This window comes from Panulirus ornatus, chromosome 56, assembly GCF_036320965.1.
Source record: "Panulirus ornatus isolate Po-2019 chromosome 56, ASM3632096v1, whole genome shotgun sequence".
In the NCBI taxonomy this organism is placed as follows: domain Eukaryota; kingdom Metazoa; phylum Arthropoda; class Malacostraca; order Decapoda; family Palinuridae; genus Panulirus; species Panulirus ornatus.
This window is the reverse complement of record NC_092279.1, coordinates 15,100,265-15,121,160: the sequence shown is the minus strand read 5'-3', so window position 1 is coordinate 15,121,160 and position 20,896 is coordinate 15,100,265. Positions and strand designations below refer to the sequence as shown.

At 45.0% G+C, this 20,896-nt stretch overlaps 1 pseudogene; it reads right to left on the bottom strand.

Moving 5' to 3' along the window:
* Positions 1-14,531, bottom strand: part of LOC139765928 (lachesin-like) — a 77,730-nt pseudogene extending 63,199 nt beyond the window's left edge.
* Between the last annotated feature and the right edge of the window lie 6,365 nt (positions 14,532-20,896).

Genomic DNA, 20,896 nt, shown 5'->3' with positions numbered 1-20,896 from the left:
TTTATGAAGGGAAGTCCGTTAATGGAAACACGACGATAGAAAAAAAAAAGAAATGGGGGATTTTCCTTTTTTTTTTTCTTTCTTTACTTCTACACAAGCTGCTACTCTTTTCCGAGCGACGGGTAATGTAAGCGAGGCTTCAGTGTGTTCGTATTTAGTAGATAACAAAGTTAGTTGTGTAGTGGTTAGGACTGAGTGCACACGTATGTCGTTTTGATTATCGTAAGCCGTATATCGTAAACTCTATTGATATTGTAAAGCGTAAACTCTATTAATGTCTCTTATCGTAAACTCTGAGGTACATGTAGTGTTGTTCTCAGTTCAACAGGTTCGAAACATAGGAGTTCTCTTTACACGGAAACGAACTCGGTTTCGAAAACGGGGTGAAACTGCTTCAAGGTTCGTCACTCCCTTCTTTTTTTTCTCTCTCTCTCTCCCCGCCTGTCTTCATTAGCAGGTACATAGTAAGTCGATCACGTTATGTTCCCTATATTTACGCTTTCCCTCCCTCCACTTTTTTATGTACAGAAGGTATGGCAAATCTTGACTCCGTACTTTTTTTTTTTTTCATTTTGAACAACAGAGCAACGAAAATTGATCTCTAGGGAACAGGACATTCCCATTAGCATTAGAAGTCCATCCATTATTGTATATAAATCTATCACCGGTGCTTTCGCCCTTTCCAAATCCCATTAATAGGGGGGTAATTCCTTGATGGGAGTTCCATTAGAGGACATTTTGATTGCCCAGCGAATGTAACACGAATTACTTCGTCCAGGTTCGCCGTAACTCTGTATAAAAGTATAGGTGAACTGAACCCATAATCTCTTGCGTTTGGATCCATATGATGCTTCGGGGATGACTGTAATCCCTGTGAGGTTTATGTCATCCATACAAACTTGTTTCTTCTAGATTAATTACACGGGTCACTGCGGCTGTAAACCATAGATATCATCTTTCATGTTCAAACGTCAGGGGGGGGGGGAATAAAAAGGCAGCTTTATTGTTGTATGCAGGATATAGAGGCAGGAAAGTATTTTATCTAGAAATTATTCCATAGGCAGGAGGATTAATCACTGAAATGAGAAGCGTATGGAACATGATCAACCCCCCCCCCCCCCCCTGGTATACACAGTAGTTCAGTATGTGTGTATATATATATATATATATATATATATATATATATATATATATATATATATATATATATATATATTGCTTATCTGATAACGTATGAATATTACGTACACTCGGGGTTGTGTGACTCCAGTCACTATTCACTCGACAGGCCAGATATGAGCTCGAATTGAGACGCATGGTTATGTAAGCCCCGGAGTGAACACAGATGGAAACGTAGATATGGAAGCAAGGCTTGAATTCGGACACACACACACACACACACACACACACACACACACACACACACACACACACACACACAGACACACACACACACACACACACACACACACACACACACACACACACACAAGATATAAACTCGTGTATTTATATACCTCTAGTTTTATATATATATATATATATATATATATATATATATATATATATATATATATATATATATATATATATATATATATACACAGTATTGGAGTGCAACCTTGAAACTGCGGGAGACACCCCACCATAAAAGCAGATTTTCTTTCATGCATATATACAGTATTGAACACGACAGCACAGTCACAAGTGTTCATCATCCCACTTTCGTATGTTCTCTTCATCATCTTGCCACAATTCTACCAGGAAGTGAATGTTCAAAACACAGTTTCACCGAAATTATTCATTCCACTCCGGCGTTACATCTACAAAGAGGCAGTCGCAGGAGTAAGCATTTCTGTGAAATATTAACTACATGAAATGCAATCGTAATTTGAAATGTGGTTGTGTATATATATTGCTCAGTGTTTCGTATACTTGTCTGTTCCTGAAGATCCTTCTTTATGAAGGTGAAATGTCGAAGGAAAGTGAATAACCTCGGCGAATATGCATTCTAACATTTATTCCCTGTGGTAGAAAATTGGTAAGACAGTTTGAGAACATGAGGAAGAAGATTGATAATTGGGAATTTCCTTTTCTTAGAGGTTTTTGCATATATATATATATATATATATATATATATATATATATATATATATATATATATATATATATATATATATATATATATATATTCCTATGTGTGTTATTGGGGGCCCGCCTGGTTGTGTATACAACGCGAGTGAAAAGTCACTTTCGGCGAGGATGCATCAACGTGAGAGTGCAGGGAGGAATTAAGTTTCGTCAAGAATCTCCTCAACTCGAAAAAGAATACATCATATCTCTGCTCTTGATTGGAGTGCAACCTTGAAACTGCGGGAGACACCCCACCATAAGAAAAGAAGTGAGTGGGGTTTGTACGATCAACCATACTAGATTATAATCCTTTACGAGTGAGTGTGATTTTGCTTATGATTATCTCGAGATTGCTCTCTCAGAGGGGTCCTGATGTGTCGTAGGACACCCCCCCCCCTCCCCTTTTCTTTCCAGGGGAGGCTCGCCAAAGGTAACTTTTTATTCATCGGCGGTGTAACCTCAGACAAGGTAGGATCCGGGAATACTCGTGTGATTGTATGTGTACACGTGCATGTTCCGAGTGCCTGTGTTCTCGCTGTATTGATATTGGCAAACGCTCGTGCTTAACAGTTTACCGATGACTTGGCAGGGCGGGCTGAGGCTGTCATCCTCGAGGATGTCGCTGCAACTCCTTTGATGAGTAAGAGGAGATTCAGGCCCTCGAAAGCCTCATGGTATAACAGGAGGATCACTCCCCACCCCCCTGGAAAACATTGAATCTAATGTTTGGTGGGGTGGCGACGGGAATGGATGAAGGCAGCAAGTATGGATATGTACATGTGTGTATATGTATATGTATGTATACATTGAAATGTATAGGTATGTATATGTGCGAGTGTGGGCGTTTATGTATAGGCATGTGTATGTGGGTGGGTTGGGCCATTCTCTCGTCTGTTTCATTGCGCTACCTCGCTAACGCGGGAGACAGCGACTAAGTATAATAAATAATATATATATATATATATATATATATATATATATATATATATATATATATATATATATATATATATATATATATATATATATACCGTTAGATGAGCCACAACATTTAACAGTACTAAGTGCACCCTAACATCCACCATATCTTCAAAAATACGTTATAAAAGTCATTATGACATTCTTAGATTTAACGCATCCTCAGAACATTTCCCCCCCCCCCTTTTTTTTTTCCTCTCTCTCATCAAAGACTAAAATACTGCGAGATATTTCATGTGATTATTGTCATATTTCCCTGAAATTATTCATTTCATGACAGACAGTAAAGCGGAATAAATTCGTCAGCGTAGATTTAGGCAGGATGAAATGTAATTCAAACGAAAATCCATTTGTATCATTTCATATTTTTCATGATGATCAGAGCTTTCTAAAGAACGTATCTATCACCAGGTGATATTTCAGGGGAAAAAATAGGGGGGAGGGGAAAAAAAGAAAAATACATTTGTGCTAAAAAGTTCATATCTTTTGTATAACAAGGGAGAGGTAATAAAAAACGGTGCTTAGCCAGCGCGGCCGTAGGCTGTTTGCAGCTGAGGGGATTGACGTCATAGCTTGTGTGGCCGGGGGGGAGACACACACACACACACACACACACACTCACACACACACCACGAGGTGGGTTATCTGGCCGCCTCCAGAGCGCGATGGAGAGAGAAACGTTTGTGTGTACCTGTTTCTTTGATGTGGCAGCCCGCGTCATGTATGTGTGTTCAGTTTCCTAACGTTATCTAGAAAGTTAGCGTTATAGATAGATAGATAGATAGATAGGTGTCACCGGACTCCATCTACATCGAGTTTCTAACGCGAATGAAAACTCACCTTTGGCAAGGCTGTGTCAATGGGAGTACAGTCTTGTCAAAGAACGTCTCACGTTCAGGGAGTCAACATTTCCCTGCTATTGGATGCAGTGTAGCCTTGGGCTGCTACAATCTTTGGGCCTTTGGAGAGAGCTCCTGGGGTGATTTTTGATTATATATATATATATATATATATATATATATATATATATATATATATATATATATATATATATGTATGGGATAGGGGATTAATAATACTTCCCACGTATTCCCTGCGTGTCGTAGAAGGCGACTAAAAGGGGAGGGAGCGGGGGGGCTGGAAATCCTCCCCTCTCTTTTTTTTTTTTTAATTTTCCAAAAGAAGGAACAGAGGGGGCCAGGTGAGGATATTCCAAATAAGGCCCAATCCTCTGTTCTTAACGCTACCTCGCTATCGCGGGAAACGGCGAATAGTATGAAAAAAAAAAAAAAAATATATGTATGTATGTATATATATAGATGAGGATGGGGTCAGTGGCCGGTTATGTACCACATGCTAACTAGCGTAAAAGGAGAGGTTGTTGAATGTGAACATGCTGGGAGGTATAAAAGGAAGAATGTCTAATCATTCCTTGGTGGAGGCGAGGGTAAAAGTTGGCAGTGGATAAAGGAAAAGAGGAAGTGACAAAATGTGTGAAGGAGGTGGTGAAAATGACTCAGCTTGGAAAGGTGTCCTCCGTGCGGAGATACCGGGCGAGACTGAGGGAAAGAATGGTATGTGATGGAAAGAGACAAAACTATAGGAGTGGAGGAGCAGTGGAAGGTATGCGGGGAAGCAGTGCTCACGTGTGTGAATGAACTGCCTGGGATGCCTAGAGCTTAGTGTGATCACATGCGAAACGGTACTGAGTGGTGGAATGAAGTTAATTCGCTAGGGAATGGAAAATAAGGGGATGTGTGTGTGGATGGTCGCTGTCTCTGGGGAGGTAGTGTAAGTGATTAAGAGGAGCACATGAGGAAGCCATGGGAGGTCCATAGTTAGTATTTGGTTGCGACTGGCAATTGGCAATTAGGTGAATCGAAATAACAAAACAGCTGTTTTTGTTATTTTTTGTTATTTCTTCTTAGGATTCAAATGTTTTTAACCTTAGATATGCTTATATGAATTCTAGAATATTTTGAAGTCCACAGAGGGATTCCGTACAGTTCTAAATGTGCATTTTTTTTTTTCTCTTTTCTTCTTTTGATCTATATTATCACGGTGAAAATCTGTTGTAATTGCATTCTGTTATCACCATCGTCTTACGTCATAATTGTGGGAGCATTCCGCTTAAAAATCCTTTACCGTGAAACCCCGGCGTGGTGGTACGGGATCAAATTGATTACTGCAGTCTGACCCGCACGCCCGCCATCGCTTTGATAAACAGTTATGATTGTTACAGTTTAAACGACGCCAGACGTGATGGCTCCTCTCTCTCTCTCTCTCTCTCTCTCTCTCTCTCTCTCTCTCTCTCTCTCTCTCTCTCTCTCTGTAGTTATTCATATATTCATCCGGTTACCTGTTTATTCATCAATATAGGTTGAATAACAGATAGGAGGCGGTGGCGTCGTGTTTCACGGGTCCATCAGCCAGCCAGTCACATTCGCGGCAAACTCGCCTTGTTGTTGATGTCATTTTTAGATGGCGAAAGACACAGTCCTGCCAGTGACTGTCTTCATCCACCCTGTTCATTGTCTTCATCCAACCTGTTCACTGTCTTCATCCCACCTGTTCACTGTCTTCATCCAACCTGTTCACTGTCTTCATCCAACCTGTTCACTGTCTTCATCAAACCTGTTCACTGTCTTCATCAAACCTGTTCACTGTCTTCATCCAACCTGTTCACTGTCTTCATCCAACCTGTTCACTGGCTTCACTCCTCTTGTTCACTCTTGGACTGTCATTTACATTCACTTCGACCAGACTGTTCGCCCCTTTACAGCCAGCCTTTATTTCTTTTTTTCTGTCGAACCAACTTGTTCGATCCATTCTACCAGCTTATTCGCCCTCCTCTACCAGCTCGTTCACTCTCTTCAGCCATCATCTTCACCGTCATTATTCAGCCTATTCACCGTGAGTCCGTCCTTACCCACGTGATCTGACTTGTCTTCAGCCACAAACGCTCTCCTGTCGCACTTGGAAATGTAGCAGCGTGTAAGAATTAAGACATCATCATATTCAGAGGGCGAATGTCCTCGCTGGGTTAAGATTCTGTGTTAATTATCACGCGCAAGGGAGTGGGTCAGTGCGCTCAGCGGGCTTCAAGACTCCTCCAGGAGATGTACCTGTATGGCACTCAGGTTTTCTTTTTCTTTTTAAAGCTAAGGTCTCAGACGCCGAAAGGCAAAGACGTATCCTCTGGAAAGCAAGGTTAGAAGATTTAAAACTTCTGTTTACTTTCATTCAGACTTGAGGAGTTAGAACAAAAATTCCTAGGGGCAGATTGGAACCAGCGAGAGAGAGAGAGAGAGAGAGAGAGAGAGAGAGAGAGAGAGAGAGAGAGAGAGAGAGAGAGAGAGAGAGAGAGAGATCCTGGCTTGGCTTTCTTGGACTGGAGTGTCGTAAAAGATATCGAGCCTCAGTCTTCCTCCTTTTAACGAACGTTTCCCCTCCTGGTGTCCAGTTAGTGAGAATTTATAGTCAGGGTCCGTCTGGTAAGTTTTTGTGGCACGTTTCGGTATGGTTGTGATGAATGTAGAGGATCGACTCTCGCTTAACGGCTGCATTAAGACCTTCAGAACTTCATCTGGAACGCGATTACTAGTGTCGCCGACGTCGAAGCGGCTACACAGTTAATAGCGTTATTACATCATTACTCAAAGTCTCTCAGGTTTCCTCTGTCACAGAGTCAGGTAGTCGTCGACTGTAATGAACCCAGATATTGGCCACCGGCCTCCTCCCGGGAGCTCAGGTACCGTGCTCATAAATGTCTTAATGCTGCTACTGTGTAACGTAGGATCACGTTATCACAGTTAAGGAGAAGCTGTTGCCTCTCACAGTGGCTCTACCCTCGGGGTGATCTCGGTCTTGCGTCTCCACATGAATGCAGGTCAGCCGTGCTCTCGCCTGAAGCTGTCTGTGACAGGAGGAGTAGGTGGCCTTGAGAGATACATTTACTCAACTCACAGTCTTGGGATCAAGACCCAGCCATTATATTATTATTATTATTATTATTATTATTATTATTATTATTATTATTATTATCATTATTCCTTGTTGTGAGCCCCACTCACGCGAGGACGTTTTGATCATCTTGTGGGTAGGATGTCAGCCACTCTAAGGGCACGGCATATCAGGTATTCCAATATCTGTCCAAGGGAATAATCCTTTGATAAGCTGTAATTATTTCAGTAATACCCCTCTAATTACGGGGAGTGTGGAGGTGCTAGGTCGTTTCCCTGAACCTGCATGCGATGGCAGATGGCCACTTCGAGGACGAGGAAGGAAGGGGAGGCAGCAGCTACTTGAGAACTCTAGTGGATGATGCCTTCAAATGTACAGGCCAGTACTGTGAACCCAGTTGACCCTGAGCTGCACCAGGAGGTCCCGTGTGTTGATGAGGAGGACCTGTCATCACGGCTGACCACGCAAGCAAGGTGTTTAAGGCGTACCCGAAGCCCTGTTGCCACCCCCCCCCCCCACCCTCTCCCAAACACACACACACACACACACACACACACACACCATCTGTTTGCGGTGACTGAAGACACTTGTCCAATATATACTCCCGCCGAAATGCGACGGCTCAGTCTTCCCATCCACCATCATGGTAATGGAGTGGACCTCCTCAAATACCACAGTTGCCTTAGCTGAGTCAAACTTACCAAATACTGAGATCGCTGATCGCTGTACCTATAACGCACACTACATGTGGTAGATGGGAGAGCTGGTGGTGTTTGGTGGAACTGGTGGAGGAGAGGGCTTAGTAAATAGGAAGGCTTGGTGGATGGTGGATGCTGGACCTGATGGATGAGAGGGCTTCAGACAGTGTTCTGAGTGTGGCTGGGATATTACCGCCAATAATTAATCTAGACTGACGTATTCGCTATCTCAGGGGTATTATGGTGTATCAGTAATTATACGCGGACGGTTCAGTAATATGAGATTGGCCTGGCTGATAAGGGTCATGCGATCTCTCATATTAGCGGATAACCTGCCGTACTCAGGATGTGTTCCCTCCAACCTCACCCTCCTCCTCCCCACCATCGGCACAGTGACTGTGCTTGGGGAGTGTTTAAGTCGCAGGAACGCCACTCAAAAGAGACCTTTTAAGGTTAGGTTTTGGGAGGGACTTGGCCACGTTACCGTGTTTTAAGTTGTTCTTGTTCCTATTACTCTGAAGGGTTTGATGGGTTCTCGTGTTCACGGACTGATTGATCGTGCTCTGCACGACGTGACCTTGTTCTCTTAAGATTATCGTTTCGAGCTCAAGGGATTAAATCACCATATTAATGAAAGTAATGTTGGATGGCGAGGCTGGTCAGTGTATAACTGGGTGTCCAGACTGGTCAGTGTATTTCTGGGTGGCCAGACTGACCAGTGTATTGCTGGTAGGCTGCTATGGTCAGTGTATTACTGTGTGGCCAGGCTGGTCAGTGCATTAATGGTAGGCTGCTCTGGTCAGTTTATTACTGGTAGGATACACTCTGGTCGGTGTATTACTGTGTGGCCAGGCTGGTCAGTGTATTACTGTGTGGCCAGGCTGGTCAGTGTATTACTGTGTGGCCAGGCTGGTCATTGTATTACTGGGTAGCCAGGCTGGCCCGTGTTTATCACTGTGGTTGGCCAGGCCAGGCTTTGGTCAGTACGTTACGTCTGTCAAATTCTGGGATTAAGGTAACCCTTCCAGCAGACAGGTTGAAACCCAGCGCGGTGGAAAACGGCTCAGGGATTGTCAGTTTGTGTGCATATGTATTAGAGAGAGAGAGAGAGAGAGAGAGAGAGAGAGAGAGAGAGAGAGAGAGAGAGAGAGAGAGAGAGAGAGAGAGAGAGAAGGATGATTGTAGGGCGATGAGGAAAGCAGGCGAAGCAAGAGGTAATAAGATAGGGATGGGAGAGAGAGAAGAGGTGTTGCAGGGATACCACGAACAAGGAAAGATGAGAACGGGCCAAAACAGTAGCTGACGTACTTACGAAGAGGGAGGAGAGGATTGTACAGGCGTGATCTATACGTAACATGTGTTATTATTATTATTATTATTATTATTATTATTATTATTATTATTATTATTATTATTATTATTGTTATTATTATTATTATTATTATTATTAATGTTATTTCATATCCATTTATTACGCTCAACGAATTTTTCCCTTGTTATATATATATATATATATATATATATATATATATATATATATATATATATATATATATATATATATATATATATATATATTATTTTCTTTTCTTCACCTTCGTATAAAATGATTTGCATAGAGCCGATAAAATGTTCGTGGAAGTGGTATACACACACACACACACACACACTGCATCATTAACCCAAAACCCTGGGTCCTCACGCGCCAGGAAATATCTCCCGGATAGACGGGGAACTGACGGGGCGGAAGGTGGACAGGGACAATGTAATTGCCCAGAAATTTTATGTGAATGGCGCGCAGTTTGTTTTCTTATCCCACGCCGTTCTGTCGTAACATACAAGGTGGAGGGGGGGGAGGGAAGGGGGGTCTTTTTTTTGTGGAAGGGAGAGAGAAGGGTGCGTGATGGGGAGAGAGAAGGTGTAGGGTGGGGTTGACGCTGTAACCCTTCTCACGAAAAGGAGAGACATCAGTGATTGTTGGTACATCTGGAGAGTAATTGTATAACTTCTGCTGAGTGGTATACCTTTAGCCGAATGGTGTGCCTCATGCAAGATGATGTATACCTCTTGCAGAAGAGTTTACATGGTGCAGATGGGTGTACTTCTTGCAGAAGAGTTTACATCGTGCAGATGGGTGTACCACCTCTAGCAGAATGGTATATCTCTTGCAGATTGATATACCTCAAACAGTGGTATGCCCACTGCGGATTGGTATACTCCTTGAGGAATAGTATACCTCATGCAGAAATGTATAACCCATGAAAGCCATATATATTTTTTTTCTTCTACTACGAACATTATACGAAGTAGACAATGCCAGTGCCAAGTCTCCTCACACAGGAGATGGGGGGGAAAAAAAAAGTCCTTATCCATGGCATAATCAAGAGATGTGGAGTCGCGTATCGTATATAATTCATCGCAGGTCTGCCCCAGCCTGAAGGAGTGGCTAGTCTACCTCCTCCCTTCCCGCTACCGGCGGTACACATGCCCTTCGTCAGCGGTACAGGCGAGGGACGTCCAGATACGGTACGCGGTGTGGAGCTCCAACGAACTCCAGGCGACAGAGTGCGTGGAGGGAGACCTTACATAGGTCTGTCTCTCTTTGTGTAAGATCGATACACAGCCCCGGAGTATCTTGCTGTGTTGTCTGGTTAGATTTCTAGATATGGTACACAAATTGGAGAGGAGGGACGGGTTTATGAGACGCGACTCAAAAAAAAATAATATTAAAAGGAAAGAAAAGAAAACGCTAGGGAAGGAACCAGTGGTTGTAGCAGTGGGTGAAGCAGGCAAGATAACCGGGAAGATTAATAACAACAGCTCGTGAGATTAACGATAGGAGAAAAGATTTTTTTTTTTTTCATTCTTTTATTATTATTTGCGGTCAGAAAGACAGATAGATGTTCAGTCTTCCGAGATTTTTTTCTACTCAGTGGGAAGTGGTTGTGCTTTTTCATCTTGAAATTGTTGGTAGGAGTGTTGCAGTAGAAATGATAACAGTAGTGTAGTAGCAATGATAATAATAATGATAATACTGATAATGATAATATAAGCATTTTCAGTATTAAAGGATCCTTGTAAATGCATGTTCAAAAATCATTGTATAATATATATATATAATATATATATATATATATATATATATATATATATATATATATATATATATATATATATATGTATATGTATAATGAAAACACAATGAACAGCTTGTGGAGTTGTGCCGAAAGAGCGACATGCACGAGTATGCATGGTTGAATGGGGTTAATGGTGAACGGGCATTACTGGATTATCTATTGACTGACAGGCGTGCTACAGACACACGTTCAGATGGAAATGTGCGGTGAAGGGCAGTTGGTGGGCTGTGTGTTCACTTCCTGGTGGAGGCGAAGGCGAAGGTTTACAGAGGCGTCAGGGGATACAAGGGAAAAGCGATCGGTTTAAAGAGGGTGGCGAGAGTGAGTGAGCTTGGAAGAGAGGCTTGTATAGGGAGATACCAGGAGAGATATAGGTGGTAAGTGCCGAAGGTGAGAGTAAGTGAAACCGGGGAAGTGGGCAAGGACTGGGAGGTATTGAGCGAAGCAGCGCTAACACGCGCGAGAGAAGAATGTGGAATGCGGAAGGTAGGGTGTGGGCGCGAGAGAAAGGATACTGAGTTGTGGGATGAGGACGTTAAGTTGTTTTAATGAAAGAAAAAACAGAGGCGTATAAGCCTTACCTGCAGGTAAGGAATGCCTGTGATTGGCAGAGGATGTGAGGATCAGGTGTTTTTGGAGAAGTGTGTGTGTGTGTGTGTGTGTGTGTGTGTGTGTGTGTGTGTGTGTGTGTGTGTGTGTGTGAAACACCTCAAGATACAGATGGATTTGGATGTGGCATTTGACGAATCTGGAGGGAGTGTATGATCGGGTTGGTGTAAATGCTCTGTGTGGAAGGTGCTACGGATGGCTGGTGTGGGAGGAAAGGTGCCAGAAGCAGTGAGTGTACCAGTCAGGAGCATCAGGCGTGTGTGTGCGGGTGGGAGAAGAGGAGGATGGGTGGTTCCAGGTGATAATGAGGCTGGCTGCCGCCGTGATGTGCAGGGTCATCACGGACGTCTGATGTGTTTATGGATGGGATGGTTGGTTGGGGGGTTCAAGTAGGCCCTCACGCTCTACCCTGGCAAATGTATTCAGAATTTTAAAAGCTTGTGTTGAGTTTCCACACACACACACACACACACACACACACACACACACACACACACACACACACACACACACACACATACTCTACGCTTCTTAAGAGAAAAGGGATTGAATGTTTTTAGCCTCTTCATACAACAGGTTTTCCCACTTTCCCCCCCCCCCCAAATATACATATATTTCTCATGGCGGGAAGAGGGTCTACAGGTCTGTGTGCTTGTGTTGGGTGTTGAAAGTTTGTGAATCGTACACGCCTGCTGGGGGAGGAGAAGGCTTCTCCCGTGAAAGATGTAGTGTATCGTAAATGTTTCAAGAAGCTATTCTACCTAAACTACTGAAGAGCGATTACCACTTCATGAAATCATTACGAACTAGTATGATCGTCTTATATATATATATATATATATATATATATATATATATATATATATATATATATATATATATATATATATATATATATGTGTGTGTGTGTGTGTGTGTGTGTGTGTGTGTATGTGTGTGTGTGTGTGTGTGTGTGTGTGTGTATGTGTGTGTGTTTGTGTGTGTGTGTATTCGCACATTCTTTTTAGTAGACACTAGAGTCCTGGGACTGTGTACCAAACAAGTGAGAGGCACTGGGGAAGAACCTGGATGCAATAAACAACGTGACACGAGCCAGGGCGTCACAATTCCGCCTGGGGTTAAACTTAGGACTGAGCTCTATCGCCGCTGCCACGGACCTGACCCCGCACTGTGTCGGTGAAAGAACAGCGAGGGGAATAATAGACAGAAGGGACGAAGTGGTAAGGCGACCGTGACCCCCTAACTGAATCAAGGGGGGTCTTTGCGATCTCAGTCGGATGGTGACTGTGACAACTCGTGTGGTGATTTCGACGGCGAGGGGGCCTGTGTGGCTTAGCGTCTTGGGATTGTAATAATCACTGCACCGTCGAAGCCACAGTGACGTGGGAGTTTGATGCGATGCATCGCTCGCCCCAGGGCTGTGCTCTGTGTGTGTGTGTGTGTGTGTGTGTGTGTGTGTGTGTGTGTTGTGTGTGTGTGTGTGTGTGTGTGTGTGTGTGTAGCACAGTCTGCAGAAACCAGTGATGATCCGACCCCGTCATGCATTAGTCACCGTCTCAAACAAAGCCACCTGGCCATAACTATGTTATGTGCTCATGATCATGCACAAGCTCGCGGTCATATGTATAACACTTAACATACATATGCGTTGATGATACATTTCTTCATAACCGTCGTACATAAAAACACAATCTCTGTTTTCACCAAGATGCTTAGGTAGTGTTTAGCCCCGATGTACAACTCCCATTATTCGTGTCAGCCAAGTCCGTGTAGGGTTCATGAAAGCACACAAGTGATTCCCCTTCAAGGATAAGGTATGTGGCAAGTGCATCAGTGTCCCTGTCCATGTATTATCTGGCGTTTAGAGTCGTCTGGCATCTCTTAGTCATTCAATGATAAGCGAAAGTATTTTTGACTTACCTCGTCGGTTGTTGTGGTGAAGTGTCCGAGATCAGTCAAATTTTCTAATGTGGGGAGTTGTATGTCACTATACTACCGCCACTGTTCCTATGGACGAGTCGGCCCAGTTCTTTCCAGTCCAATAAAATCGCTAGAATCAGAACATGGTCGCTGACTCAAGCACTCACTACCCAAACCCCCAGCGTACTCACACACACACACACACACACACACACACACACACACACACACACACACACACACACACACACAGTTTTGTTATTTCAGTTCAGTCTTTTCCGTTCATAGGAGTGTTAAAGCATCACCACAAAAAAGATTGAAATGTAAATTTTTTTTTTTTGTTCTTCACATCCGATGCGTGTTCTGCGTGAGCAGCACTGGGAACTGTGTTGTGTCTTGATTTTTCTAGACTCGGGGGTGGGGGTCGAAGGTCGCGACGGGCTCCTCAAGACCCGATCTGGTGTTCACTCGGGAGTTCGTAGGTGGTTGGAGACGGTCAGTCAGCATCCACAACCCACGACCCTGGTGTATATGGTGAGAGGATCTCCTCCTCCCCCCGTCCCCGCCCGCCGCCGCCCCCCCAGAGTTTCTAGTCACTCGGAAGTGTGACGGGGAGTGGTGACGCTGGTAGAAGACACCGGTGCAGGTGGACGACCTCCTCTAGTGACGGTAGTGACGGCGAAGGAGCAGCGACACTGGCACGGGAGAATTATTTGTTTATTAAGCTTGGAGAATAAAGTTATGTATCAACGACGGATCCAGACCCGGAAACGACGGAGTCGCATCTGAAAATATGCTCTGGTAAAGTTGAAGCAGTGGGAAGAGTGGTGGTGGTGGTGTCAGACAACGGGACAGAGACGGACGGATTGTGACGAAAGGAGGGGGGGTGGGAGGGGCTGTGACGGAGGGGTGGGTGTTTAGGGGGGTGGGGGTATGTGTGTGTGTGTGTGTGTGTGTGTGTGTGTGTGACAGCAGCAGTGACGTGGTAGGAGGCGGGGTGGGTGGGGTGAGGGTAGCAGCGGTGGTCGTGGCAGGCGGGGTTGGGAGGGCGGTGTGTGAGTGAGGTGTGGGAGGTGCGGGAGCGTGGCTGACGGAGAGTGCACTCACGGCCGTCTGACGGGACACTGTCTCGGCGGGGGATGTGCCCTGCGTGGGGCCCGCTCCCTTGCCTCGCTGCTGGCGAGGAGGAGGAGGGGGGTGAGAGCTCCTCCTGCTGCTGCTGCAGCTGCTGCCTCCTGTTGGTGCTGGTGTTGTTGGAGACGGGGATGGGGGTCGTAGTGGCGCTAGTGATGTTGGCGGCGGTGATGGTGACGCTGCTGTTGTTGGCGGTGGTGTTTGCTCGTGGTGGTGGTAAAACAGGGTGGCGGCGCTGTTGCTAGAGGCGATGATGGTATTGTATTTGGCGGTGGCGGTGCTGTGATCGAGTGTGTTCGTAACCGCGGTGGAGGAGCTTGTGGTGATGGCGGTGGCAGCTGTGATGATGAATGGTGGTGGTAGATGTAGCGGTTGTATGGTGCATGTGTAATCCCGCCAACCCCCTTCCTCTAACTCCCTCGGTGGCTCGGGGAGTGATGGCGGTGTACTTCCCAAAAGTATAATAGCCTTGCGTCTCAAAATAAGATGATGTAATCCCACGTAACAAAGACTACCACGTAGATCAACCCCTCCCTCCCCTTTCTCTCTCCTCTCCCCTCGCCGCCACAACCAGAGGCGTGTCATCCTATCACGAGGTACTAAAACTAGCCGCCCCGAAGCATAGGCGACCACATAAACAATTACGACAAATCGTACTTCCTCTTTTGGTTTATGGGGACATTGCCGGGGGTACATTGGGACATTCCCGGGGTACATATGAGGCCACACTATGCCCGGTGCTCATGTAGTTGCTTCGCTGGAAGGCAAAGCACTAGGAAGATTCTGATGAAGGTAAAGGGAAGAGACTCGACTGGAATATGAACACCACACGAGGGTGAGGAGCAGAGGCGTTAGGGCTGGATTAGTAGTAATGAGTTCGAGGGGCTCAGTCTATATGTGTGTGTGTGTGTGTGTGTGTGTGTGTGTGTGGTTGTTAGGGTACATTTGTTTTTCTTGATTAATGTCTGGGAGGGAAAAAGTTGTTGTTTAGGTACAGTTGTTCCTTGCCATTATTGGTTCTACTCAGATAAATAAATGATCAACGGTTTATTGGATTTAGGCAGCCACTCGGCTGAAAACTGAGGCATTACAGATATTACAGAACTGGGAGGTCACGCTAGTTAGTAGTTAACTAATCATAAAAGTGCTGAAGATTAAGGTGTGCTGGATATTTCCATACCCTGGATGATCACGTGAGTGAGGTACATTTAGATAGACAGGACGGCTGCTATATAAAAGGGATTTATGCAGAGTAGATAATGTATGGTTTATACATGATGCAACTGGTTGGACATTAGGTGATGATTAGGTACGCTAATACCGTGGCTGACGTACCACGTAGCTTAACTTCCTGGAAACTGAGCTGTTACTTGCATAACTATGCACTTGTTCATGCATTGTTCATGACGTTCACTTTGTCGACTTTACGCGTGTGTGTGTGTGTGTGTGTGTGTGTGTGTGTGTTCGTGAAAAATGTTCTTGTATTGGTTCCTCTGTTCATATGAGGGTGGCAGTGGTGCTCTGAGTCACTGCTGTTAACCTCCATGATCAGGGGAGGCCAGTCATTAGCAGTGACCATACGACTCACTGCTACTGGCCTGCATGATCATTGGGCCATTCATTAGCAGTGACCGTGTTAGTCACTGCTGACCGACATGCGTGATCAGGGAGCCCCAGTCTTTAGCAGTGACCACGCACGTCACTGCTACTGACCCCCCACCCCCTCTTGCATTAGGAGATCTCGTAAGAGGAGAAGAATTTTCCAAATGCCTTTTGGATAGATGTCCCTGACAGGGAACCGAAACACGATGCCTTCGTTAGGGGAATGGTCGTCTTTCTTATATTCCTGTATTCCTCGAGGAGATCTCGTGTGTCAGATACAGACACACGTAAGTACATATACGCGTGTGCGGCTGAGAGGCTGCGCTCGTCGTGGGAACAAGCTAAGGTGACCTCCTTTGGGTTGTGGAGGTCCTTGGATGGGTGGTACTTCTTGGCGTCCACTGACGATGAAACAGCCTCGTTGAAGGTGACTTCTTGTTCGTGGTATTATCATTTCCAAGCGTAGCCCTGGAATATATATATATATATATATATATATATATATATATATATATATATATATATATATATATATATATATATATATACACGAGGTAGCGCTTGGAACAGATGAGGACTGGCTGCATCCGCTCACATTCATTCTCAAGCTGTTATGTACACTGTACCGAAACCAAAGCCTCCTGTCCACAGTCATGTCCCACAGACCTTTCCATGGTTTACCCCGGTCACGTCACATGGTTCAGTCCACTAACATCACGTCACAACCTGTATACCACATCACAAAATATTTTTGACTTTATCCTTCCATCTCCAGATTGGTCTCCCCCTTTATCCCTTTCTGCTCAGTTTCCGACGCGTATATTTTATTTGTCAACTTCTTCGTACTCATTCTCACCTCATGTCCAAACCATTTCAACACACCCTCTTCATGTCTCAACCACACTCCTCTCATCATCACATTCTCTCTCTCTCTCTCTCTCTCTCTCTCTCTCTCTTTTATTACTTACTCAAACATCATTTCCAACACCTCCACCCCTCCTCCTCCACTCAGTCTTATATATATGGTCCATACCTCGTGTTCATACATCATCGTTGGGATTACTTTACCTTCAAACTTACCCAGTTTCGCCCACGCATACACCTTCTCCTTCCACACATATCTCAATACTCCATACATACATATATATATATATATATATATATATATATATATATATATATATATATATATATATATATATATATATATATATATATACATATATATATATATACATATTGTAAGGAGAAAGAGCATCTTAGACGATTCCAGGTAGGGTTGCGCCACTATGGAGAGATGTTGGTGGTGGTGTTTGGAAGCCAGTGTGAGGACATGGCAGGGTCGACACGTGTCAATAATCTCTATATTCGTCTCACTCTAACCCGGCGGCCCCTTCCCCCATGCTGTTGAGAACCCCCTCCTTCATCAGATGGAAAAACACTCGAGTTCGCATTTTCTCTGAGAAAATTAGAATATACATCAGAGAGCTGAGTGGGACGCGGACTCTCACTGTACATTAATGTGTCTTGTGTGTCGTCATTTCTGGAGGATCCCTTGTTTTGGGTCTTGTGTATTTTCTTCCTGTTATTTACTGCGATGCAGCTACGTTTAGTCGATAAGGTTTTCGTAATGTTTGGCCCTTTGTCAGAAGCCGGGAAGAATACGGTACCATTTCTGACCTCCCTAAAGTGAGTAATGATAAACATAACAAGAACTGGGAATGGTAAAGTCAGGTAAGGATAATTGTGGGAGTGGTTTTTGGAGGCCTACCCAGAGGGGTTACAGGTGAGAGAGAGAGAGCTCTCGCTCCAAGTCGTAGAAAACATTTGAGTTAAACGTGATTATTCTCTCGAGCTACTTTAGGCATCTACGGGAGGAGTCATTAACTGGTTAGATCAGTATAGCGTCACGATCCTCGCTGGTATGAAGTCACAAGACGGTCGGCCTTCTGTGTGTGTGTGTGTGTGTGTGTGTGTGTGTGTGTGGCGTCCCCCACGCTGACACCAGCGTTGGGAATGTTTCGAAGGTAAATATCATTTCTCTACGTACAGGGAATGCCTCAGCTTGTCATGCTCCTTTTTTTTTTTTTAATGACGTACTTAACCCCTGCCTGACCCCCAGACCCATTCCATCTTTCCCTCAAACTCCCCCAACAAGTTTGACCGCTCAGCGGGTTAAAGGTGGGGTGGCAGCAGTCTGATCCAAGCTGGTCCTCATGGGCGTCACACACTGCAGCTCTCCTCAAATTTAACCTCCTTGTCTAGCGTTGGACATTCGCTGGTGGCACGCGGCCCTCCCTACCTTTCCCTGTCTTGCTTCACATCGACAGTCGCTAAAGTACATTTTTTTTTTTTCATTTAAAACAGATTGCTATCTTGGAGTTTCTCCACTCGGGTATCATCAGCGATTTTCAGTTTCCCAGCCTCACCAGGCGACCTGGTAAGAGCATTACGTCGAGCTGAACGCCTTCACACAGACGTTGTCTCCCTCGCCTCCCTCAGGTCAGTGACCGGAGCGAGCGTTTTACCTCATTCATTTCTCCAGCACAGAATACTCTGCTTTCTGCTCGTTATTTGAATAGAAATGTTCAGCTAATTTGGGCTTCCTTGTTACCGTATTCATAAGACTTGGTCATCTGTATACACAGTTTTCAGAGCGACACACAAAACTGAGAGAGATTCGGTACGCAGCAGCAGGAGTACAGGCCGGTGGAATGGTCAGCTCGTTTTTCAGGTCATGATACATTTCAGTGGAAGCCGCCTGCCTCCAGTGAAGCATTGATATCAAAGGAAGATCCAATATATATAGATCAGACTTCCGATCTGAACCTTCATCCATATACATTTGTGCATGTACATTTATAGATTTATGCATTTGCATACATGGAAGAGAACGTCCCTCTTCATTAGTATTAAAAAATTCTATTCGTCAGAAGATATGTGTCGTCAGCGTCCGCGGGCCAATCAGCGTCCCCTCACTGTACAACACGGGGGATGTTAATCTTATAACACGCAGGAGAGAGGGCTACTCCTCCTCCATCCTGCGTTGGCAAGACTGTTCAGGTGAAGCGGCGGTGTGAGGCATCTCGTAAGGTATTCATCTTGACCCGAGCCATTTTTCCACCTCACCATCGGCATCAGTAGAGTTGTGATGCAGCTTACAATACCTGCAGGTGTCTCCGTCATCACCGGAGGTCGTTAGTTTGAAGACACGAACGAAATGCTCCGGGGCATGTGTGAGGGAAGGGCGTGCCGGGCAGTCTTGTCGCGACGGGACGAGGCAAAGGGTTCGGTACAGCTTCGACCAAGCGAGGGACGATTCTTCAAGCGCGTCCTTAGACTTTTGTGTGCGACTGGACATGAAATGTAACTCCTAAGTGTGTGCAACAACGGAAATACGATACATGTGCAAGTTATGATTATTATTTAATTAATTATATTTATTTTTTTTAAGATTTCACCAATAAAAGTCATGATTATGTACACTGCAGCACAAATCACCACCTTCATATGCTTCGGATGAGCTCCTCTTCCAAGCAGATTCATGGTCCGCCCGACGCTGGGTAGGTCCGGGGAGGGTCTTAGATGACGGCGGACCCTGAGGAGGAAGGGAGGGAGGTACACTCTATTGCGTGGAATTAATAGTATAATGCAGGACTCCCAAAAGGCAATACCATCATAATATTTCAATCGTCTGCAGGGGAGTCAGCGATAATAGAAGAAGGATCTTCCATAATCCTGCATAATGTCCTTTTAATATACCTCCTCCTCCTCCTCCTCCTCCTCCTCCTCCTCCTCCTCCTCCTCCTCCTCCTCCTCCTCCACCTCCCACCCTCCGACATCCCCCACCCTCCTGTCTTGCCGAACATCAGCCTCCGATACATCAACAAAGGCCGTCTCCAGGGCGACGTGCTGGTGCTCATTAAACTATTTTAGCACGACGGGACGACCTTCGGACCGCAACGGAGCAGCTCTTGAACGCGACGGTACGACCCTCGACGACGACGGAGCAGCTCTTAAACACGACGGCACGACCTTCGGACTGCGACGGAGCAGCTCTTGAGCACGACGGTACGACCCTCAACCACCACGGAGCGCCTCTCTTAGCTCGGCGGTACGACTTAGGGATATGCAATACCTTGGTGTCAAGGTTCAGGTCGAAGGCCAAGCCATCGCACTCCAAGTGTCGTAGTGTTGTGCTCGAGGAGAGTACACCTGCCAATAGTAGGCAAGTGTCTGTATTTCCCCAGAACGGCGCATGTTTACGCTGTCTGAGTTCTCTGTGAAGACACCCCCAGTAAATTTACCTCGACTACGCCTCACCACACAAGACGCATAATTTGGACCCCCATCATCAGTATGCTGGTTTATCTACAACAACTTCACTCTCTCAAATTACTGTCCAGCGTATCATACTTCCACCGCTCAGGAAATTATCAACGATTTTCATAGGTTTCCTGCCCTTTTATGGCTCTTTTTTTTTCCGGGTGATAAATCTTTCTGGGTTATTTTGCATTTTTAGTTGGCGTTTTATTTTTATATTGGTTTTCCTGCCATCAAAGGAGTGAAGTACGGACAGGCGTACTCAGCGTAGGTAGCTATGGCCAAGCACACACCTGTTACACATGCTGTTAGTATTACCTGTTTGTAATGTAACATTGGCTCATAACTTTATGTGTCTTCTGTAACGTATTCGCTAGGATTACAGTGCTCTTATATGGT